At 47.3% G+C, this 24584-nt stretch overlaps 1 protein-coding gene across 4 annotated transcripts in view; it reads left to right on the top strand.

The window, feature by feature from the left end:
- The first annotated feature begins 3493 nt into the window (after positions 1 to 3493).
- Positions 3494 to 24584, top strand: part of ttbk2a (tau tubulin kinase 2a) — a 262791-nt gene continuing 241700 nt past the window's right edge. Inside the window, exon 1 of one of the 4 annotated variants that reach the window (XM_086003795.1) lies at positions 3494 to 3753. The gene's annotated coding sequence lies outside the window, so the exon portion shown is untranslated. Of the gene's footprint in view, positions 3977 to 24584 lie in introns of all 4 variants that reach the window. The other 3 variants (XM_086003794.1, XM_086003797.1, XM_086003796.1) reach the window with 3 other exon arrangements.

Raw genomic sequence — 24584 nt, 5'->3', positions numbered from 1 at the left:
CCTGTGCTACAGGGAAGTGCTCCACACTCCTTGCCAGTGATTCAATGGATTCAGGCAACCTTGCCACTACAGCCATGAGCTCAGTGTGCCTTTGCTCCACCTGGGCGCTCATTTCAGCGAGGACCCGCTCCTCGTCTGTGTCCAGTGCAGCAGGACTCGAGGCCATACTCTCCCTCTGGGGAGAAGGCCCCCAAGCTTCCCTACCCCCATCACGTTGCTGCAGCTCTCTGGGTCCTGGAGCTTCACCCCCATCAGACCATTCCCCCCTGCTCCCCTCCAGGGCTGCCTCGGTTGAGGGTGGCACTGATGGTCCGGCTTCCTCTTCCTCCTTGCCTTCAGCTTCACTCTCACTGGCAGCTTGAGGGCCCGTCTCCTCACCTGGTGAATCACCATCTGAAAGCAGGGAGGTACAAGAGTGGCTTTAGCGTGAGGACAGGGTGGCAGCAAGGGAGGCATGAGTGCAGCGATTTAGTGATTTGGATGGAAAGTGTCAAAGGCTGCTGTTGTGAGGAACAAGTGGAAGGAGAAAGGACAAAAAGGTGATGATCTTACCATTGCTGTCCAGAACGGGGTCGGCGTCTCCAGTGGCGACGGGACCAATCACCCAGCTTGCCACAATCCTGTGGATGCGCTCCTCAAGACCGCTGAGGGGTTGAAGTTGAGGCCGCCCTGCTCCGGTCCGTTGCTGCTGTCTCCTATTATGAGACAGCTTGGCCTGCAAGAAAAAGGACGGCGTCTGAGTAAATATGCAGCCATGGTCTTGCCTGATATGCCTTCCATAGTTGAATAGCCCTTACTGTATGCAGCCATGGTCTTGCCTGATGTGCCTCCCATAGTTGAATAGCCCTTACTGTATGCAAAGTGTGGAATGTGTGTGTGTGTTTGATGAAAGGGCCATAGGTGTTGGGTGAATGTTGGGCATTGGGGCTTTCAAGACCCTCTGGCCATAAAGTGAGGTTGAGATGGAGGGATGAAGAGGCTTTGAAAAAAAAGGCACTCACCCTGACGACCCAAGTGAGGTCGTTGAACTTTTTCCTACATTGCACATGGGTCCTAAGTACCATGCTGCTTGAGGAAATGCTTTGAGCCACCTCCCTCCACACTCTTCTGTACTCACATGGCAAAGGCCTCCTGCCACTCTCTGGGTACAGAATGGATCTTCTGCGCTCCACCCCGCGAACCAGAGCCTCCAAAGCCCGCTCGCAGAAGCGCTGTGCTCGCTCCCTGGCCCTTTCCATAGTGTCTGGCTGCTAGATTTAGCTACAGGTCTGCCCAGGCCGAGATTCAAGGCTCCAATGAGTAGGGTGTGGCTGCAGAGCAAGATCGACCCTCCCCTTTAAGAACTGACCGGTGCCAGTGTGTCTGTGTTCAATCGCTAACTGGCAGCACCTGCGCTGCGCCCGCCCTCTGAGGTAGCGCCTCGCTCCTCGGCCGTAGCGCCTTAAGAGAGTTGTGTAGTGCCTGGTTTAGCGCTCCAATCACCTCCAGGGGCGATAAAAGCCAAGTTTGCAGTCGGAGGCGATAATTAGCGCCAGGCACTAATCTTTGTGCCCAGCCAATAATTGCGCCCCAAATGGGGCGATACCGAATTTCTCCCCCTTAAACTTTTATGAAAAATTATGAATTTGTATGGCAAGATTCCAGATGATATGATTAGGTAATTGCTTTTGACTTTGTGTAATAGTGTGAAGTGGGTGATAGTGAGTTGGCAGCTTGATTTACATCTCCCACCATTTTAATTTCCATTGACTTGAAGAGAAATGAAAATCAGGAGAGATGCAAAACGGGCTGCTGATTGGCTATCACGCGATTTACAGTCGCACAAAGTCAAAAGTACCCCCCCCCCCTTGTGATCTTGTTCTGTTTATTTAAATATATATAATTGTCTTGCCAAATGAAAAAATGGCTCTTTGGAACACCAAAAGACATAAGATGAGGAAAAGCTATTTGGCTCATTAAGCCTGTTCCCTCCATCGACCACCGACAGTGTGTTCTACCACAGCTTTCCCCTGCCTATTGAACCTCCTGAGGAAAGACTCTGCAGACTTTCTCCCAGTACCCGCCCCCCCCCCCCAAAATAGGTTGAGTAAAACCTCGAAGTAAAAAGGATTGCTAAAAATCTGAAACAAAAACCCAGAAAATGCTGGAACGAAGTAACAGCATCTGAAAGAGAACGGCCAGATAGGGAAAGAGCCCACATCAGCAGCAGAATACTTATGTCTGAAATACGAATTTCTGCCCATTGTAGTTTTTCCATTCAGAAAGAATCTTTATTCCCCTTCTTATAACATCCGACTGTTTCTTAAGTTGTCAGCCGTGGCTCAGTGCTAGCACTCTCGCCTCTGAGCCAGATTTGTGCGGTTCATAGTCCCATTCCAGAGATTTGAGCACGAGGCTGATACTTCAGTGCAGAGGTAGAAAGACTTGCATTTATGTAGCGCCTTTCGTTACCTCAGGACATCCCAGAGCGCTTCACAGCCAACGAAGTACATTTGAAGTAAAAACAGAAAAAGCTGGAAACACTCAGCAAGTCAGGCTGTTTTCTGTTTTTATTTCAGATTTCCAGCATCCTCAGTATTTTGCTTTTGTTTTAGTGTTTAATTCACTGCCACTTCTCTTCCAGGAATGCCCACTTTGAAGAAATTCTGCTCTTCTAACTTCTTCCAGTTCTGACGAAAGGTCAACGACCTGAAACGTTAACTCTCTCTCTCTCTCTCTCTACAGATGCTGCCTGACCTGCTGAGTATTTCCAGCAGTTTCTGTTTTTATTTCAGATTTCCAGCATCCGCAGTATCTTGAAGCTTAATTGCTGTTGTAATGTAGGAAACACGGCAGCCAATTTGCACACAGCAATGTGATGATGACCAGATAGTCTGTTTTTTTTTAGTGATGTTGGTTGAGGGATAAATATTGGCCCAGACACTGGGGAGAACTCCCCTGCTCTTCTTCGAAATAGTACCATGGGATCTTTTACATCCACCTGAAAGGGCAGACGGGGCCTCGGTTTAACATCTCTTCCGAAAGACGACACCTCTGACAGTGCAGCACTCCTTCGGTACTGCACTGGAGTGTCAGCCTAGATTGTGTGCTTAAGTCTCTGGATTGAGCCCACGAGAGTGCTACCCATTGAGCCATGGGACTGACTGGATTGTTCTTCGAAGGAGCCACGCAGACTCGATGGGCCGAATGGCCTCCTTCTGTGCTGGGCTAGTCTATGATAAACTAATACAATACTGTTGTTATTTATGATAAACTAACCTTGGCATCTTAGAGAACTACAATTCCCAGAATGCTTCGCGGCGGCGCGCGGTGGACTATGGGCGACTGTATTAAGTGTGTGTGTGTGTGTGTGTGTGTGTGGAGGGGGGAGGGGGAGAAATAAAGGATTTTTTTCCCCAATCAGCCCAAGTTGAATGCGGCAGTACTGTGACGACATTTGACGGGCGTCGGCGGGCGCTAATCGCAGAGCGGAGAGGGGCGGGCGCGCGCGGGCCCCGCCCCGCCCACCAGCGCCGCGGCGCCGTCCAATGGTAGAAGCGCAACAGGAACAAAAAGGCGGGCGGTGGGCGGGGACTGCGGCCTCGTCGGCTGGAGTTGACTCGGCCGGTTGCGATGGTACAGTGCGACGTAAGAGGTTGCTGCAGTAATGGACGGCGAAGGAGGAGGAGTTGGTGCTGTCGCCGCTGCTGCCTGGTCCTGACTGAGGACTGAGGAGGCGGAGGCGGAGGAATTTAATTTATTAATTACTTTGAGGTGGGTTTTTTTTGCCCTCACCCCCCTCGGAAAAAAAACCCCAACTGCCTCACAGGGTGATGAAACCAGGACGGAAGAAAAGTCCGCGCCGGTTGTAACGTGAGGGGAAAGCGGGCGGGCGGCCGATTGACCCTGTGAGGTGGGCTGGTGGTGATGATGATGATGGTGGTGCTGGTGTTGGTGCCGCTGATGGTGGTGATGATGATGTCGAGCTATTTCACAGGTAAGCTGCTTTACTGAGGCCTCGCTCCCAGTGCCCATTGCTTTTAGTCACTGACAACACACACGGGGGGGTGTTTAACCAGCCTTTAATCAACCTAACAGAGAGAGGGAGAGGGCGAAAACATCGACCCTCTCCTGTCCTGATTTCCCCCCGCCCCCAGTGTGTGTGTGGTCACTATTAAAATGGAGTGAGGGGGGTTGGAGACAAAGATGCTCCTTGTGTTTTTTCTCCGGTTGATTTTTGCTTTTAATTTCTGTGGGTGGTTTTTATTTACAGTTTCGACTGATTCGTGCTTATTTGGGATTGAATGAGGCTTTCCCTGGAGGGAGCCTTGATGGGAATAAGCCTGACTTGCTCATTTTTTTTGCTGTGTTTCTTAAACCGCAACCTGCTGAATCATTTATAATTTTTTACGTGTGTGTGTGTGTGTATATATATTTTCCAGTACCGTGTTTTTTATTTATATACTAAGCAGATCCAAGAATCACACAATTTATATTAAGCCCTCCTGATTATAATCTCATCACGCCTGTGGCCCCGTGTTCTGTTTGACACACACACTGTAGTCACTCAGCATTGATCTGTGCTTTCTGCTGAATGCACGACCACTTCCAAATCCTCTCGGCCATCGTAATCTCCAAACGTAGACATTATTTGCAGTGCGTGTTATGAAGGCCTCGCAGTTTTTTTTTTGGTAAAACGATTTGCAGGGCCGAGCAATCCGCTCTCCTCTTCCCAGATATTATTTGGAAGGCGGCTTGCTTGCTTCAGTCTGCGATCATGTGAAAGCCATTGACCTTGAAGCAACGCACTTGCATTTGTTTAGAACTAATTGGAAGGGAAACAGCCGCAGCAGTTGATTTTTTTTTGCTGTTGCTGGGGCGGGGGAGACATTTGGCCCTGACAGAGCGAGATGTTCCGAGAATGGATCCGTGAAATAAGGAACGACGATAGAGCTGCCATTGGCAGAAGTGGCGATGCCGCAGAAAATGAAATTCCACTGCAATATTATTGCCTCATGGTGTATTCCGTTCATGCCTTTGCGCCATTAATGTATGCAGAGACATTTATTTGTGTATATTTAATACCTGACGATTTTTCAAATAAAAGGGATTTATTTGGATTGTTGTATTTTCAAAATGACATTTGTCGCACTTTTTATTCTGTGCTAAGTGGTTAGGTGTAGCACTCCCTCATGGCTCTTAAAAACATTGGGTTTATGTATTTAGGAGATCATGTAACATAAGATAGTCATAATGACACAGAAGGAGGCCATTTGGCCCATCGAGTCTGTGCCAGCTCTCTAGAGCAATCCAGTTAGTCCCATTCCCCCACTCTCCCCGTAACCCTGCAAGTTTATTTCCCTCAAGTGCCTATCCAGTCTCCTTGAAAACATTGATTGTCTCCGCTCCACCACTTCCGTCGGCAGCGAGTTCCAGGTCCTCGCCACTTAATACGTAAAAAAGTTTTCCCTCACATTCCCCTGTATCTCTTGCCCAAAACCTTAAATCTGTGTCCCCTAGTCCTTGTACCATCAACTAGTGGGAACAGCCTTTCTCTGTCTAGCCTATCCAAACCTGTCATAATCTTGTACACCTCTACCAAATCACCCTTCAACCTCCTTTGTTCTAATGAAAGCAAATCCAGCTTCTCCAACCTGTCCTTGTAGCTAAGATCCCCCATCCCTGGAACCATTCTGGTAAATCTCCTCTGCACCCTCTCAAGGGCCTTCATATCCTTCCTAAAGTGTGGTGACCAGAACTGGACACACTGCTCCAGTTGTGGCCTAAAAGTTGTGGCTTTATAAAGGTTCAGCATAGCTTCTCTGCTTTTGTACTCGATACCTCTATTTATGAAGTTCAAGATCCCATATGCTTTGCTAACCACTCTCTATGTCCCGCCACCTTCAGGGACCTATGCACATTAATTCCCAGGTCCCTCTGTCCCTGCACACTCTTTAAAACTGTGCCATTAAGTGTATATTGCCTCTCCCTGTCCCTTCTGCCAAAATCCATCACCTCACACTTCTCTGTATTAAATTCCATCAGCCCATTCTGCTAGCCTTTCTATGTCCTCTTGCTGTCGATTAGTATCATCTTCACTGTTTGCCACACCCCCAAGTTTGGTGTCATTGGCAAATTTAGAAATTGTACTTTGTATTCCAATATTCAGGTCATTGTTCTATATTTTCTGTCTCTCTGTCTCCCTGGTTTGTTAACGTTTCAGTTGTCTTCATATACAGGAAACTTTCGTTTAATCGGAGGTTAAATGTCCAGACAGCTCTATCTACCGGCAAAATTCAGGAGCCGTTTCCTATAAGTTGTGTTACTACTTGTTGCTTTTGTTTTCCGGTCAGGCTCTGCAAGGTCTAGCTGAAGCTGTTGCTTAGCTACAGAGATGCTTTTAAGCTGCGGCCGACTGTTTTAAAGCTGGTTTGTTCATGTTTTAACATTAGCGCTGGTTTCTACGGCAGTTTTGATGGTACGGCACCAGCTCGGTCCTGTCAGTGCCGGATACCAGAAAGTTTCCTGTATTTTGAAACTGAGCTAATTCACCCTGGCTTTTGTGGGTTAATGTTTTGTCTGCCATTTTCCAGGCCAGTAAGAATGTAGATGCTGCAGATCCAGAGTGAATTTTTATTTATAAACAAATCCAGTTGTTTTCCTGGACTGTACCATTGTCCTTTGCGAAGGTCTGTCCAGCATAATCAATAGTAGATAATACATTGGATGAAATCTACAAATGGGAGTGGTAGTTGGTGAGATTTATGTAGTGCTTCTGACTAGGTATGTGACAGGCTACTGGCAAGACTTCTTTTGAGGTTCCTGACGAGGATATCGAACAGGGTACTGAGAGATTTCTGTTGGGGTCCTGAATAAGTATATAATTGTCTTTCTCTTTGCTGTAGTAAAAATAGTGCTTGGAGGAGACAGAGATCAAGGGCAGGGAATATGTGATTTGAGCTTGGATGATTAAAATTGGCAAAGCTCTGAATTTTTAAGATTTAAGGCTTCATTATATGCACCTTATTTGGTACTGGGGGGGACACTTGATAATTTTCATGCCTATTCATGGCATTAAGTACTTATGCAAAAAGGAAATATTTGAGTTTTCAGTAACAGGTTTTTGACGTTTGAAAATGTGCAGTGGTTGGATAAGTCAGCAGCTTCAAAAAAGTCATTTGTTCCCAGGAAATAACTGGTGAGTGTTACTGATTTGTATTTTAACAGAAATTAGGTGGTTGTCTCTGAGGATAATAAGGAGAGGTAGCGATAATGTGGGTCAAAATCAAGATTTGAACTCCTGCACCAGATGTTTGGCTGAATTAGTTAGCGATTTTCTAGTTTTGTAGGCATCTTGTAACTGGAAGCTAATTTTTGACGGCATCTATTTTAATGATGGCCATCTATTTTAATGATGGCCAACATGAACTGATTGAGAGCTTGGGATGTGATTTTGGCCACCTGTTTATGAATAGGACCATGCCCAGTGAGTCACAGTTTTATTCTAAACCTGGTGTTCTGTAGTAATTAATCTGTTAAAGCCTGGAAGGTAAAAGATCTTCCAGTCAAGTTAAAGTAGGTGAGCAGTTGTCAGGATGTTTAGGTACCAATGACAGTAGCTCTGCAGAAATGAAACATGGACCATATTTTTACTGACACAGATCAATAACCTTCAGGTTCATAGATAGATACCACTGCAAAGTATAAATCTCTCGCTGTCCTAACTGGAGTAGATTTCAAGCTGATTTGAAGGTAGTAAAGAGCAAGTCTTCTCCAGTGATGTGGAAATCAATCCCAAAAGATAAGATATTAATTTTAAAGGAGATGACACCGTTCCTTTTGTATTTGAAAGGCATGCATCAAAAGAGCTTCTAGTGCCAAACTTTTGGGAAGCCCAGGTTTATCTTTTGGTACTGTATATCAAAGTCAGTGACCACCTCTGCTATCTGACACATTTTGAACGTCATCTCTAGAAAGCGGACCTCTCGACCAGCAGTGCGGCCAGTGGTTGAATATGCTTGTCAAGTATCGCCCTCATTGCTGAGGATGGAACTAACACAGGATTCTAACTAATCACTTGAACAACTGAAATTGTGTGGCTTGGCAAACAAACATGTCACACTGTCTTTGGTGAAATTGGCGACCCTCTGCGTGGTTTTACTTTGCTCCCCCTACAACCCCCCCCCCCCCCCCCCACTGGATGCAATCAAAATATATATTAAAGAAAAAACTTGTGTTTGTATGATTACAGTCTCTGGAAATCTGAAAGCACTTTTACAATCGATGGATTACTTTTGAATTGCAGTCACTGTGGTGTAACAAATGCAGCAGCAGATTTACACCTAGCAAGGTCCCACAAACAGCAAATGAATCATTTGCGGAAAATAATCTTGTTTGGGTGGTGTTGGTTGAGGGAGGTTTGTTAACCAGTACTGGGAGACTGTACTCCCTGCTCTTCCAGTTAGTGCTATGGATTTTTTTAATGTGCACTTGAGAAGGCAGATGGGTCCTAGGTTTAATGTCTCATCTAAAAGAGACAGCACTCCCTCAATTACTGTGCTGGAGTGTCAGCCTGGGTTACATGCTCAAGTCCATATTGGGGCTTGAACTCAGTACCTTCTGATTTGGGTGAAAATGCTACCAAATAAACCAAGCTCATACTAGGATTAAGAGAAAATGGGAGCAGATTTAAAAATGGCCTTTTTCCCTATTGCATCAATGGGCCTCGGGCCAAGAATAGCCCCTAAATAGTTTTGTGGAGTTTTGCAAGTTTTAGGCCTTTTGTTGATGAATTTGGTTAATGTGCCTGTGTTTGGTAAGATGTTCTAATATAATTCTGGGGTAGGAAGTACTGATGATGATTGACTTTAATTACAGCAATTATTGCAATTTAATTTTGTAATTGTACTTCAGCTTTTGGGTTTACCAGAATACCATGAAGATGATGTGCCATTAGTGACGTTATTCTTTATTATTGTAGTTGGTGTGCAGAAGCAACATCGGGATTAAACCGCTTGTACATTATCTGTTTTGTTTCTTCCCAAAAATCCACTGATATCTGTATGTCATAATTTTTCATGAGGTGAAAATCAGTGTACTGGCGATATCTAGTTCACATGATTAGTAACTTTAATGGTAAAGCATTGAATTCTCATTTAGAAGGCCTGGTTTAAATTGAATCGTAGATTCTTGATTGGGTTGCTGGATGACGTAAGGCATTCTGATCACTGGGGAGGATAAGTAGAAATTGAGACATGGTGCAATACATTATGCGTGGCTCCTGTCGGGTGATTGTACAGCAGTATTAACGTCTGTATCTTAGTGCTCCGCCGTAACATTAGAACGGACACCATATGGAAGCAGCAAGATACTGAAATAGGATAAAAGGAAAGATTAAAATAATGAACATTTTAATGTGTTTGTCTTTATAAAAAAAAATGTAAATATCCTTTGTGTATTGTTAAATTGTAAGAAACAACAGACCTGTGAATACATTGTACAGGAAACTTTCGATTTACCGGCACCTAAATAACCGGAAATCTCGGTTAACCGGCAAAATTCAGGAGTAGGTTCAGGTAAGTTTTACTTCATATTACTTGCCTTCCTCGATCTGTTGCTGTGCAATTGGGTGTGGCTGCAGCTGTTGCTAAGCTACAGAGACGCTTGGAACTTGTGGCCATTGTTCTGCACCTGTTGCTAAGCAACAGGGTTTGTTGCTTTATACAGAGCTCTCAGCTCTCCGTATCTTTTACTATAGCTCTCATCCGGAATTTTTGATGAACCGGCACCACGTCGGTCCCGTCGGTGCCGGATTAAAAAAAAGTTTCCTAGCGAGCTGTAAATCGTGCCATTATACTGAACAGTTACAATTTTCACTAGTTTATAATGTAACCACCTGTAGTATGCAGATTGTACCAACTGTAACATGCATTTTTAGGTTAGTAGCCACAAGTCAGCCAAATTATAACTGCCTTGTCTTGGATGCTTTTAACCTCAATTCAATAGTGAATTTTGCTGTTTCTAGAAAACTTATTCAACTGTTCTGAATATTGCTGATACTCATGTACAGTACCTTTTTTATATGAAACGGACAAAAAAAACCTTGTTTGCACCAGTAAGGAATGCAGCTTGGGAATCATTTCCTTGTACTAACACAGTGGCAGTTAAAATTGATTACTGTACACTGAAGAAAAGCAGCAACAATTTCAGTTTTATATTTGGGAGGAATCAATATAACGCACTCAAGTGTTGCTGAATACTGTACAAAAGCTAGCGTTCATCCATGAATGTTAATTGAGATTCTATATCTGAATTCATAGATTTCAAATAGCAGCGTCCCAATGATCTACCACCCAGTTTCATATTGAAAATGAACAGTTCAGTCTTGTGTCTGGATTTTGGTTGTTTTTGGTCTCTGTTGCTGTGTGTGACTTGCTGTATTCTTGCTCTTTCTTACTTTCTTGAGTGTCCACATCTGTATGGTAGTGTTTGCAGTTAGGCATGGATGTCTGTATTGCTGTGTGTGCCTTGACTTGCATTTATATACAGGAAACTCTTTATCCGGCACCAACGGGACCGGCGTGGTGCCGGTTTATCAATAAGTCCGGATTACAGATGTAGTTTAAAAGGTACGAGAGCTCCGTACACAGCAACAAATCCAGGCTTCCCTGTTGCTTAGCAACATGTGCAGGAACTCCGGCCACAGACCAAGCACCCCTGTTGCTTAGCAACAAGTGCACGAACCCCAGTTACACAGCCACAGATCCAGGAACTGCCACTAATATGAAGTTGTGGCAGAACCACCAAAGGACTCAGAGCGGTTGTGCATAATTCCTTTAACAGCAATGTAGTTACTGTCTGTGCCTGTGCCTTTAATTACACTGTTTGACTGTACAATGCCAGTTACCTTTACAGCACGTGATGCGTCATGCCGTTAGTCACGGGATGCCCCAACGGCGGGAAGAACGTCATGACGTCGCTCTCCTGATCAGGGGATCAGTCCTCGTGGAGCCCTCAAGGAGAATAGACCTGTTATTGATGTGTCCTAGCAGTTTCCAGTTTAAACTCGTTTGTTTTCATTAAAGTTCATTAATTTAATTATCTGAGTCAAACTCAGTCTTTTGATAGGAACCTCCGTTCCTACATTGGTGACCCCGACTTCTACGAACGATTTTCGTGGAAGATTCGACATGGACACGAACGCCGTCACGCTGAAACTGCCACAGTTCTGGGAGCAACAACCAGACGCCTGGTTCATCCAGGCTGAAGCCTAGTTCGCCATTCGGAACATCAACGCGGATCAGACCTGTTATTATTACGTGGTCTCTGCCCTCGACAGCGCAACTGCATCCCGGATCATCAGCCTCATCGGTAGTCCTCCTACTGACAGCAAGTATGATGCAATTAAGGGGCGGTTGCTTCAGGTTTTCGGGCTATCAAAGTCGGAGCGTGCTCGCCGGCTCATCACGCTGCCCGGCCTCGGGGACTCCAAACCAATGAGCCAAATGCTCACGCTCTTGGGTGCTGAACCGGAATGTTTCATCTTCCGGGAGCTTTTCCTCTATCAACTGCCTGAACAGGTTCAGGCTGCCCTGGCCAGCTCTGACATTACTGATTGCGCCAAGCTTGCGGCCGAAGCCGATAAGATTTTCATGGTTACCCAGCAGTGTTGTGCGGCCACGAGGCGCCCACCCCCCACAGAACGCGGTCCCGGTTTCTCCTACAGCGAGCTGGTGCTCCTACCACACCTGTTTTGGTGCAAAAGCACGATGCTGCCGTTCCCCCTGCAGTTTTTCGCCAAAAAAAAAGGCGGCGCAGGCGGCGTCCCTGGCGACGGATGACCAAATCTAACGGGCGTTCCGCGGTGGCCATGGCCGTCGGTTCTACGGGGAAACTCCTCTATCACCGATTCCCTCTCGGGCTGCCATTTCCTTTGTGACACCGGGGCGCAGTGTAGCATTCTACCTGCGTCGAAGCTTGACACGCAGACTTGGAACCTCGGTTTTTCCCCTCGTAGCGGCTAATGGCGCAGCTATTCGAATGTTCCGAAAGCGGCGGGTCAAAGTCTGTTTTGGTGGTCAGCACTTCTTTTGGGATTTCGTCACAGCTACAGTCTCACAGCCTATCCTAGGGGCAGATTTTCTGTGTGCCAACAGCCTGCTAGTCGATTTCCGACACTGCCAGCTGATCAACACGGCCACCTTCCACTCGATCCCGTGCTTCCACGGTACCTCCGTGGCCCGTTCCATTGCCTGTGCTTTTCCCCCTCCAGATGATTTCACGCGGCTCCTCGGGGAGTTTCCGGAGCTGACAAGGCCCACCTTCTCCTCTTCAGCGACGAAACATGATGTTGAACATCACAACTACTGGCTCCCCGGTTTATGCGCGGGCGAGAAGGCTTGAACCCGGCAAGCTTGCAGCTGCGAAGGCGGAGTTCGCCACAATGGAGCGGCTCGGCAGCATTAGGCGATCGAACAGTCCCTGGTCTTGGCCTCTCCACATTGTGCCGAAACCAGGCGGCGGTTGGCAGCCATGCGGTGACTACCGACGCCACCACTCCGGGTCGGTACCCGATCCTGCATATCCAGGACTTCTCGGCCCACTTGGCGGGAAATACTATCTTCTCTAAAGTCGACCTCGTCCGTGGATATCACCAGGTTCCAGTGCACCCACAAGACGTCCCGAAAACCACGGTCATCACCCCTTTTGGCCTCTGAGTTCCTGCGGATGCCGTTTGGCTTAAAGAACGCAGCACAGGCGTTCCAGCGTTTAATGGACTCCGTTCTTCGGGACCTGCGTTTCCTTTTCGTCTACCTGGACGACCTACTCATCGCCAGTGCCAGCAAGGAGGAGCACATCTCCCATTTGCGTTCCCTCTTTACGCGCCTCAGCCAACACGGGTTAATCATCAACCCGGCCAAGTGCCAGTTCGGCCTGCAACAAATCGACTTCCTGGGACACCGCATAACATCGGACGGCGCCGTCCCTTTGGCGACGAAGGTTGAGGTGGTTACTTCTTTCCCGCGGCCGTCGACAGTCAAGGCCTTGCAGGAGTTCCTGGGGATGCTCAACTTCTACCACCGTTTCGTCCCCAAGGTGGCTCAACTCATGCAACCCTTGTTCGGGGCCCTCAAGGGCAAGTCCGGTAAAGACCCAATCAGCTGGACAGCTGAAATGATCCAGGCATTCGGCGACACCAAGAACGCTTTGGCCAACGCAACCATGCTGGTGCACCCACTTCCAGGTGCTACTATCTCCCTTACCACCGACGCGTCCGACTACGCCGTCGGTGCGGTGCAAGAGCAATGGGTCAACGGCACGGGGCAACCGCTGGCGTTTTTCAGCCGTCAATTGCGAACAAATGAGAAAGTACAGCACCTTCGATAGGGAACTACTGGCCCTTTCCTCGCCATTCGCCATTTCCGGTTTTTATTGGAGGGGTGCCCCTTCACGGCTTTTGTCGACCACAAACCCCTTGCGTTCGCCATGGCCAAGACCACCGAACCGTGGTCCGCTCGTCAATGTCACTTGACGTTCATTTCCGAATTTACTACGGACATTCAACATGTGTCTGGTAAGGACAACCTGGTGGCAGATTGCCCCTCCCGTGCGATGGTCCACGCGGTGCACCTGGGGATCGACTACGCCCTCATGGCGAAAGATCAGGTTTCGGATTCGGAGGTCCAATCATATTGAACCGTTCCCTCCAGCTTCCAAGCGACCGACGTCGTCTTCCAGGACGCAGGTGCCACGCTCCTTTGCGACGTTTCCATGGGAGTTCCTTGTCCCATAGTGCCAGTCGCATGGCGCCGGAGGGTTTTTGATGCCATACACGGGTTGTCGCAACCAGGGATGAAGGCTTCGCAATGGCTTATATCAGCCAAGTTCGTCTGGAAGGGGATGCACATCGATGTCCGTGACTGGGCTAATACCTGCGTTGTATGCCAGAAGGCCAAAGTCCAGCGTCAAGTCAAAACTCCAGTAGCTGCGTTCACTGTTCTGGAGCGTCGTTTCGACCATGTGCATGTGGACCTCGTGGGGCCGCTTCTGCCTTCTCCGGGTTATACTCCTCTCCTCTCCTTACCATAGTGGACCGCACCACTAGATGGCCAGAGGCAATTCCTTTGGTTTCCACCACGTCGGCAGATGTCGCTAGAGCTTTTATCTGTTGGGTCGCCTGTTTCGGAGTACCGGCGGACATCTCCTCTGACCGCGGGCCACAGTTTTCCTCGGATCTTTGGAATGCTGTGGCTCAGGGGCTCGGTACCAAGCTTCATCGCACCACCGCCTATCATCCTCAGCCAAACGGCCTTTGCGAGCGATTCCACAGGTCGCTTAAAGCCTCTCTGCGGGCCAGTCTTCAAGGCGCAGGATGGGTGGACAGACTCCCGTGGGCCCTGTTGAGTCTCCGTACGGCGCCCAAAGATGATCTACAATCGTCTTCAGCTGAACTCGTCTATGGCCAGCAGCTCCGGGTACCAGGAGATTTCCTCCCTTCGCCCACGGAGCCATGGTCCGCCTCCCGGCAACTCGTTTGCCACCAAGAAGCGGCCAGATGCTTTGCCCCGATCCCTACGTCCAATCACGGTTTGCAGACCTCTTACGTACCACCGGGACGGAAGACTGCGGAGTACGTATTCATCCGACACGACGCTCACCGGGATCCGCTCAAGCCTCCTTACACTGGTCCTTTCCGCATCATCGAACCGGGTGACAAATCCTTTTTGGTCGACGCCGGAGGGAAACCGGATCACATCTCCGTGGACTGCTTGAAGCCGGCTCACCTGCACCTGGATCACCCTGTCGTAGTCGCTCAACTGCCTGTGGCCGCCGCACCTGATCAACCAAAGCCGCCTGACAACCAGTCTGCGCTCGCCGTGCCTGCTCAGCCGCCACCGTCTGCCAACACGTCCACCGGTCGTCAACTTCCTCTACCAGGGTATCGAAGTCGATTGGACAGGCTCACCAGGCCTCCTCCTCATCTCACCTTTTCTGTTAAAGACAATTCTGGGGAGGGGGGGCGCATGTGGCAGAGCCACCAAAGGACTCCGAGCGGTTGTACATAATTCCTTTAACAGCAATGTAGTTACTGTCTGTGCCTGTACCTTTAATTACACTGTTTGACTGTACAATGCCAGTTACCTTTACAGCACGTGATGACGTCATGCCGTTAGTCACGGGATGCCCCAAGGAGAATAGACCTGTTATTGATGTGTCCTAGCAGTTTCCAGTTTAAACTCGTTTGTTTTCATTAAAGTTCATTAATTTAATTACCTGAGTCGAACTCAGTCTTTTTGATAGGAACCTCCGTTCCTACAAAGTAAAACTTACCTGAACCTACTCCTGAATTTTGCCGGTTAACAGAGATTTCCGGTTATTTATGTGCCGGTAAATCGAGTTTCATGTCGTTCCTTTCACAACCTTGGGACAGCCCAAAACAAAATACTTTTAATGTGTAGTCACTTATAATAACGGGCAGCGTGGCAGCCAATTTGCTTAAAGCAAGCTCCCACGCACAACCATGAGATAATGATCAGATGATCTATTTTATGTGTTGGTTGAGGGATAAATGTTTGCCAGGACACCGGAGTACACTCCTGCTCTTCTTCAAACTAGTGCCGTGGAATCTTTTATGCCCACTTGAGAGGGGAGACGGGGTCTTGGTTTAACATCTCATTCAAAAGACGGCACCTCCGACAGTGTAGCACTCCCTCAGCACTGCACTGGAGTGTCAGCCTGGATTATGTGCTCAGGTCTGTGGAGTGGGACTTGAACCCGCGAGCGTGCTGGCGCTATGTATAATTTATTCATGTTGCAAGTTCATTACTCGGGGAAATTATAGCACAGTTTGGTTCACCATGCCTATGTCAATTGTTGTTCTTCAACTGGATTTATCAATGGTGTGGAGATGCCGGAGTTGGACTAGGGTGGACAAATGTAAGAAGTCACACAACACCAGGTTATAGTCCAACAGCTTAAAGCTGTTGGACTATAACCTGGTGTTGTGTGACTTCTTGGATTTATCAACTCTAGTCCCATTGCCTTGCCTTTCCCCCTATCCTTTTCATATTGTTCCATTTTAAATACTTGTCCAATTCCATTTTAAGTTATGGTTTCTGCTTTAATAGCAACTTGTGGTAAAGGATCCTATGTCCTAATAACCTGTGTAGAAAAATACTTCCGATTTTCCCCCTTTGTTGTTGTTATCAATGGCAACAGCTTGCACCTTTAACGTAAATGTTCTGATGCACTTCACAAGTGATAAGAGAACAGAGGCTAAGCAATGTAGGAAGAGATTAGGGTGGATGACTGCAAGCTTGCTTGAACCTGTTGATAACTATTAACCAATTGGTGGTGGTGGTGGGAATACACAATAGGCCAGTGTCAGAGGACTAGAGAAAATATAAGTTTGGAGAAAGTTGTCACGATTGGAGGCCAGACCATTGAGGGATTTGAAGACAAAGATTTTAAATTTAGTGCTATGTAGGACAGGGAACCAGTGCAAGCCTGAGAACGGAATGGCGGGTGAGCAGAACCTAATGCAATGGAATGCTACAATTTGTGAACAAGAAATCATATTGTAACAGAAGTTTAATGGAATGTAATTAGGAAAAATTGCAGATATGAAAACTCACTGAATAAGTTATGAGGTGGCTGCTCATAATGTATCTCCTGTTAATTAATAACTAAAATGGAGCAACAATGTTTGCCCTGGATTTTGGGGTGACACTACCTGTACGATCTGATGTTTGAATATGGGACTTATCTGATGGCTTTAGATCCTCAATTCTAGTATAGAACCAAAGAACTTCAACGCTACAGCTGTGTGCATATAGGCTGGTGGTCGATTCACTTCAGAAGTTTTCAGTGTGCCAGACCCCTCAGGATTAGTAATTATTCGGCAGCCAATTATTTTGTATCTTTTTGATAATACTCTGAGTGGAAATGCGTAGTGGAAATTGAGGAAAAAGTGATGTGCTTTGTCTTCTGCAAGCCATTTTCTTAGCACAGGAAAGCCTAAACATTTTGAGGTCATGGAGGGAGGAGAAACATATATGAACAGCTGAACAATTAGATCCTCTTGTGGGGGAAAAACATGCCCAGCTGAAAGCCTTTGGCAACATTTAATTTGCTGTGACTATGCCAGTAACTGTCTTGTCTATCGACATTGAGTTTTATAGATGGTTTTTTTCTCATGATTTCAGTGGATGACTTCAATTAACGTTTTAATATTTTTTCCTCTTCTTGATGACCCTTGTTTGAGTGGGTAATCTGCTCCCAGGACTCCAACTGTGCTGATTTGCGACTGGGCATTAGGTAGTTGAGATCAGTTCAGGTTGACTGTCTGATTTTGCATTTCTGTCCAGTGGGGAAGTGCCATACATTCGCATGACATCTCCCCAGAATGATCAGGCTGAGCTTGGTAGCTCACTGAGCAATTAAGCTGGAAAGCTGCGTTATACTACTTGCTGGCAATTGCATTGAGTCCAGTTGACTGTCTCTAAACTTCAACAAAATTCTGCCCAACATCCATTTTATCCTGTGAGTCTTGGAGTGGTGCAAATGCATAGTTCCATAGATTCAGTTGCAATTAATTAGATTTGACTAAGGCAATGAAAGTATGGCCCTTAACTTAAAAATAATTTAAAAAGGAATCAACAATAATCATCCCGCGAGCACTGCTGAAAAGAAAATGTGTTTTTGTCTGGTAAGGATAAGATTGTGCTGCGATTTGCCCTCCGTCAGAATAGCCAGTCATCACTCGTTATCTGGTTCTAACAAAGAATGGCCAATTGAGTAAGGTACTGGGCAGCTGCTGGTGCTTATGGAACTGTATCTCATGGTCACTACCTTAAAGAGAAAGGGGGAGAACCTCCCCTCTAACCCCTCCCCACATACATGACTCTATATTCTAGTTTATAAATAGCCAGCGCCATAGACATAGAAGTTACGACACGGAAACAGACCATTCGGTCCAGCATTTACCCTCGATCCAAAGATGTGCAGGTTAGGTTGATTGGCTATGATAAATTGATCCTTAGTGTTAGGGGGCTTAAATACGTGGGGTTACAGGGATAGGGTGGGATATCTGTTGGGGTTATGGGGATCGGGTGGGATATGTGTCGGTGCAGGCTCGATGGGCCGAAATGGCCTCTATCTGCACTGTGGGGTTTCTGTGATTCTGTGAAATAGTCCTAATGACATGTACCCATCCCGTTCCCGTATCCCTTCATCCACCTATAACCACTAGTCCCGGAAGTGAATCCCACAGCCTCACAACTCTGTGTAAAGAAGTTTCTCGTGCTCTCTGTTCTAAATCTCTTGTATTGAATTTAGTGTCTGCAGCCTCTCATTTTTGACCCCATAGCTCCTGGAAACTGCTTCTATCTACCCTGTTCCATCCATTCATAAGTTTAAACAGTTCTATTAAAGTGCCCTATAATCTGTATGTACTAACAAAAAAAGACCCAACTTTTCAAATCTTTCTTAGTATTTGTACTTCCTCATCCCAAACATCCTAGTGAATCTGTGCTGTAACTTCTTTAAAGCTTCAATGTCCTTCCTATAATGTGGAACACAATACCACACACAGTGCTCTAACTGAGGTCCTATTAACATTTTATATCGACTCATCATTGCCATTTTGAATATTACATTTGATTTCACCTGGACCAATTTAAAAAAAAAAAGACTTGCATTTCTATAGCGCCTTTCACGACCACCAGACGTCCCAAAGCGCTTTACAGCCAGTGAAGTATTTGAAGTGTAGTCACTGTTGTAATGTAGGAAATGTGGCAGCCAATTGCGCACAGCAAGCTCCCACAAAGAGCAATGTGATGATGACCAGATCATCTGTTTTAGTGATGTTGATTGAGGGATAAATATTGACTTGGACACTGGGGAGAACTCTCCTGCTTTTCTTCGAAATAGTGCCACGGGATCTTTTACGTCCACCTGAGAGAGCAGACGAGGGCCTCGGTTTAACGTCTCATCCGAACGATGGCACCTCAGACAGTGCAGCACTCCCTCAGCACTGCACTGGAGTGTCAGCCTATAAACTAAGTTAAATTACTGAGACTAGCTGGATGTCCTCTCCACACAAATCACTAATTGAAATGTAATTGTATGTTCCATCTGTTAATCAGTACTGTAACTTGGTTGAAACTGGACAGTGATTTTGACTTGTTTCACCTGCTGTGCACCTCCAGAAAGTTTAAATTGTTGTTGTTTGATCAAGTGGATGAGCCAATAGATGCATCTTAAAAGATTTGAGTTTTGTTTAATTAAAGAATCCTGTTTCCATTAGAATGAAACATGTGCTCATGGGGCTCTTATTGAGGAGCAGATGGGTAGAATGCTTTGCAGATTCCCTATGGGTTTACTGCAGCTCTCATTAAAACTTCCTTGAAGGATTTGCTGACCTTTTCCCAGATTTCTATTGACCCTGACTCATGCAAAACATTGCTGATTAAATGCAGTCTATAACAGGATCTTTGGATGGCTCCAGTGAATTTATTAATTTGAGTAGCTGAGCCACATAGATACAGAAGTGCTGAGTTGGGGCGTTGCTAGGGGCGTCACAATTGCTGTCAATGCCCCTGGTTTAGTGTGGGGGGAAATCAACTAGGTTTATTGGTCCCTTAGCTATCCAGCAATTGCCGCTGGCTGTGTATGTTTGCACATCGGGTGAGGATACAATCAAGCTTGTCTGTGATACCCCTGCAGCTGAATAGCTTGCTATCACTGCCAAAGCTCACAGCTGAATAATGGCCACTCTGGTGAAGCACTGGATGCCTGTGGAACGGCATCCTGGCAAGGAAGCCGTCATCATCTGTGGGTGGAAGAGCATTGTCAAGGTGGAAAAATACTGCATAATCTCTTTGTACAGTACTGTTTTAAGCTCCAGTATTGTAATTTCTCCTTGTGCAAGCAGCTTTTCTTTACACAGTCTCCATTGATGAGGCTGTGTAAATGGGTTACAAATACCTTAACTTCTCATTGTTGTATGATTCACAAAAGACAGATGATGTTTCAGTTAGTTGACTGGTATTGACAGGCTGGTCAGTACAGGGAATTGAGTTACCACAGCAACAGAGTGTTGTTTTAATGTTTAGATATGTTTATGAAGTTACAATTTGATCTGGCATTGCATTGCAGATGGGGACCCAAGACCAAGTGTAGGCTTCGTGTGAAGTGGGGTTAGAAGGCAGGGATTAATTGTACTAAGGTGTGCAGATGTAATGCAGTCACTATTTCCTATAGACATATTTCCTCCTTCATTGATTTCATATTTATATAGCAAAACTTGTGGCAATTTGGGAAGCAAAGTAGAATTGGTTGGAGCATAGGTTTCTCTGCAGTACAGGTTGAGGATCTGGGATACGTAAAACTGAGTTGCTACAGCACCATCGCTGATCTGAGAGTATAATTATTGCATAACAAGTTTATATCTGCACCCGGTGGCACGGTTATAAAGCTGCTGACACACATGCTGACTTTACAAGATAGATTGGAGTTAGATTGTAACCAACACAGCCTGGTTGCACATCGCACAGGAGGACATAAGCAGGGATGTCGTCGGGAGGACCAGGCTGCAATGGCGCAAACCTTTCAATGATCTCAGTAGATCACGAAACGTTACTGCAAAACCACACTCCACCTCACCCTGCTGTGCCACTCATCACATCCCCATTACTCTGTCTCCCCTACCCTATTCCTGCACAGCCTTACACCAAATTACCTTGCACCTCCACCCATCCCTCTCTCTCTACATTATCAGTTCCCCATCTCACGAGCCACCCCTCACCCTCATCCTAGTCCAGTCATACCAAGTAACACACAAGGGTAGGCACTTGGGCGTTTTAGTCAATGTTCATGTGATGTTTCTTTTATTGTGCTGTCAAACATTGAAATCTTTATTTTCAGCACTGCGTTCTTAGACAGATTTGTGTGCACTTTTGGAAGTGACTTAGTGAGTTGCAGTGAATTGTGAGACGTAACGGTACCCCCCGCAATGGCGATCAGTGTGGAAGGAATGGCTTGGGCATTGTCGGAATGCTTTATGGTGTTGTGTGGGGTGGTGCCAACCTGGTGCATCATGTGACAGCCAGGTTGTACAGCGTCAAGTGAAGTAAATCTGGCTATGGTGAGGCCATCCCTAACCTCCTAGCCAACAATGTGGTCGTGTGCTGGTGTCCTGTGCAGCATCAGTTGATTGCGGAGAAGGTTGGTGGTGCTGGGGCTGATCGTGGTGACCTTCTGAGGACCAAGGTGAGATAGTTTCAAGGGCACCAATGCTGATGTAATAAATGGAGTGCAACGAAGGTTTACCAGACTGGTTCCTGGGATGGGGGGTTGTCCTCTGAGGAGAGCTTGAGTAGATTAGGCCTATATTCTCTAGAGTTCAGAAGAATGAGAGGTGATCTCATTGAAACATACAAAATCAATAGCAAGATGGCGGCGCGCACGGACGCAGCGGCTTTGTCTCCCGAGACTGAGCGTTTTCACCCTCCTTCTGAGTCTCTTCTGGACTCTGCTGATTCGGGAATTAAAGGCTGACCTACTGTATAGCCGGCCGACTGCGTGCGGCTTACACTCAGCGACATCGATCTGCCTCCCGACATCGCCCGACCCCCGGGACCAGCGTGGCGTCCTTCCCCAGCCGGAAGTCAGCGCAGACTGCGCAGAGAACGCAAGCAGAAGTGGGGTAAGAGGGCCGGTATCCAAAACAGGCTGAAGAGGGCCCCACACAAACCCTCCCTCCCCAAGTATTTTCCTGGCCAACGTCAGGTCACTGGAGAACAAAATGGATGAGATCAAACTGGATCTCTCCACACAGAAAAGGACAAAGGAATGCTGCGCCATGATCTTCAGAGACCTGGCTGAACAACGGCATCCCTGACACCACCATCCAACTAGAAGGACGCACGGTCTTCCGCGCCGACAGAACTGCAGACTCCGGTAAGAGCAAGGGAGGCGGTTTGTGCATTTACACTAACAATGCCTGGTGCACTAACACTGATATGATTGATAGATCCTGCTCGGCTGATTTGGAATTCCTCATGGTAAGGTGCAGACCCTTCTACCTGCCTCGGGAATTCACGGCTGTTATCATCACTGCGGTCTACATCCCACCACACGCTAATGCCAAACTAGCACTGAAGGACCTCTACAGGGCCATCAGCGAACAACAAACTGCGCACCCAGACGGAGCTTTTATCGTCGCGGGGGACTTCAATCACATAAACCTAAAAACTGTACTACCGAAATTCCACCAGAATGTCTCCTGTCCCACGAGGGGAGAACACACTGGATCAAGTCTACACGAGCATTGTAGACGCTTCCCTGCCCCCACCTTGGGAAGTCTGATCACCTCTCCCTGTTTCTAGCCCCGGCATACAAACCGCTCATCAAAAGAGGGAGAACATCAGTGAGAGCAGTGAAAGTATGGCCAGAGGGGGCAGTATCGGAGCTTCAGGACTGCTTCGAACGCACTGATTGGGGCATGTTTGCCCATAATGACATCGAGGAATACGCATCCACAGTGCTATTCTACATCAACAGCTGCGTCGAGGTCGTCACGACCCATAAAAATATCAGGACATACCCCAACCAGAAACCCTGGATGAACGGAGAGGTCCGCTCACTGTTGAAAGCACGCGACGCAGCATTTAAATCTGGCGACGTGGAGGCTTACAGTGCAGCTGGGACCAACCTAAAAAAGGGTATCGGGACTGCCAAAAGGAAACGGACACTGCGGATAGAGGATCACTTCTGCAGCAACTCGGACCCCCGGCGCATGTGGCAAGGCATCCAGTCCATCACAGACGACAAGGGCAAAAACACCAGCCCCCCCGGTTAGCGATGCCTCCCTTCCGGAGGAGCTTAACAACTTCTACGCTCGCTTCGACAGGGACAACAGGGAGCCGGCTACCAAAGCCTTGCCACCCCCGGAAGACCAGGTGCTCACTGTCGACCTCCGACGTAAGGGGTGTTCTACGCGGAGTGAACACACGAAAGGCTGCTGGACCGGATAGCATCCCTGGACGGGTACTCAAGGAATGTGCTGATCAGCTGGCTGATGTCTTCACCGCCATCTTCAATCTGTCATTGGCCCAGGCAGTAGTCCCTACATGCTTCAAGACCGCTACCATTATTCCTGTGCCAAAACAAACGGCTGTGACGTGCCTGAACGACTATCGACTTGTCGCACTCACACCCATCATAATGAAGTGTTTCGAGAGACTGGTCTTAGCCCACATCAAAGCCAGTGTTTCTGCCTCTCTTGACCAACACCAGTTTGCCTATCGTGCAAACAGATCAACGGAGGATGCAATCACAACTGCTCTACACTCGGCACTGAATCACCTAGATGGTAAGGAGACCTACATCAGAATGCTGTTTATAGACTACAGCTCAGCATTCAACACTTGTCCCCAACAAGCTGGCCTCCAAACTCTTGGCCTGAACACTTCCCTCTGCAACTGGACCCTGGACTTCCTAACAAACAGACCCCAGTCTGTCAAATTAGGTAACCACACCTCCCCCCCCCCCCCCCCCCCCCGACCCTGAACACGGGGGCCCCACAAGGATGTGTGCTGAGCCCCCTCCTCTACTCCCTCTTCACCCACGACTGTGTGGCTGTTAATGGTTCCAACACCATCAAGTTTGCGGATGACACCACGGTAGTAGGCCAGATCACCAACAACGATGAGTCAGCCTACAGGGAGGAGGTCCAGCATCTCGAAGTGGTGCGCCGATAACAACCTGGCCCTTAACATCAAGAAAACCAAAGAAATCATTGTGGACTTCAGGAAGTCCAAAGGCGGAAGTCACACCCCCATCCACATCAATGGGGCTGTGGTGGAAAGGGTGGACAGCTTTAATTTCCTCGGAGTCCACATCACGGAAGACCTCAACACCACCTCTCTGGTGAAGGCCCAGCAGCGCCTATATTTCCTAAGGAGGCTGAAGGGATGTAACCTGTCACCCCTGATCCTCGCTAACTTTTACCGCTGCACTATAGAGAGCATCCTGACGAACTGTATCACAGTATGGTATGGCAGCTGTAGCTACTATGACCGGAAAGCCCTGCAGCGGGTAGTCAAAACTGCCCAACGCATTACCGGCACCCGGCTACCGACCATAGAGCACATATACCAGAAACGCTGTCTACGGCGGTCACGGTCCATCAAAGACCCTACCCGCCACAGTCTGTTCGCCCCCCTGCCATCTGGGAGACTCTACAGATGCATTCGCACCCGTACGACCAGATTTAGGAACAGCTTCTTTCCCAGGGCTGTCATCCTACTGAACTCCACAAATAAACTCTAAAGCCTGCACATCTGCCAATGCACTTTATTATGGTCATATTTATGTTAATATACTACAAGCCAAATGTATGTTGAATGTTTAAATGTCTTAATCCAAATGGACGCACTCTGGAGCCGCAAGCCTACATTTCGTTGTACTGCACTTGTGCACTAACAATGACAATAAAAGTGATTTGATTTTGATTTGATTTGAAAATTCTTGCAGGGCTTGACTGGGTAGATGCAGGGAGGATGTTTCCCATGGCTGGAGAGTCTAGAACCAGGGGTCACAGT

This window comes from Somniosus microcephalus, chromosome 12 (genome assembly GCF_052327205.1).
Source record: "Somniosus microcephalus isolate GS21.2 chromosome 12, FLI_Smic_1.0, whole genome shotgun sequence".
NCBI lineage: Eukaryota > Metazoa > Chordata > Chondrichthyes > Squaliformes > Somniosidae > Somniosus > Somniosus microcephalus.
The sequence above is the reverse complement of the archived record's forward strand: the minus strand, read 5'-3'. Positions and strand labels throughout refer to the sequence as shown.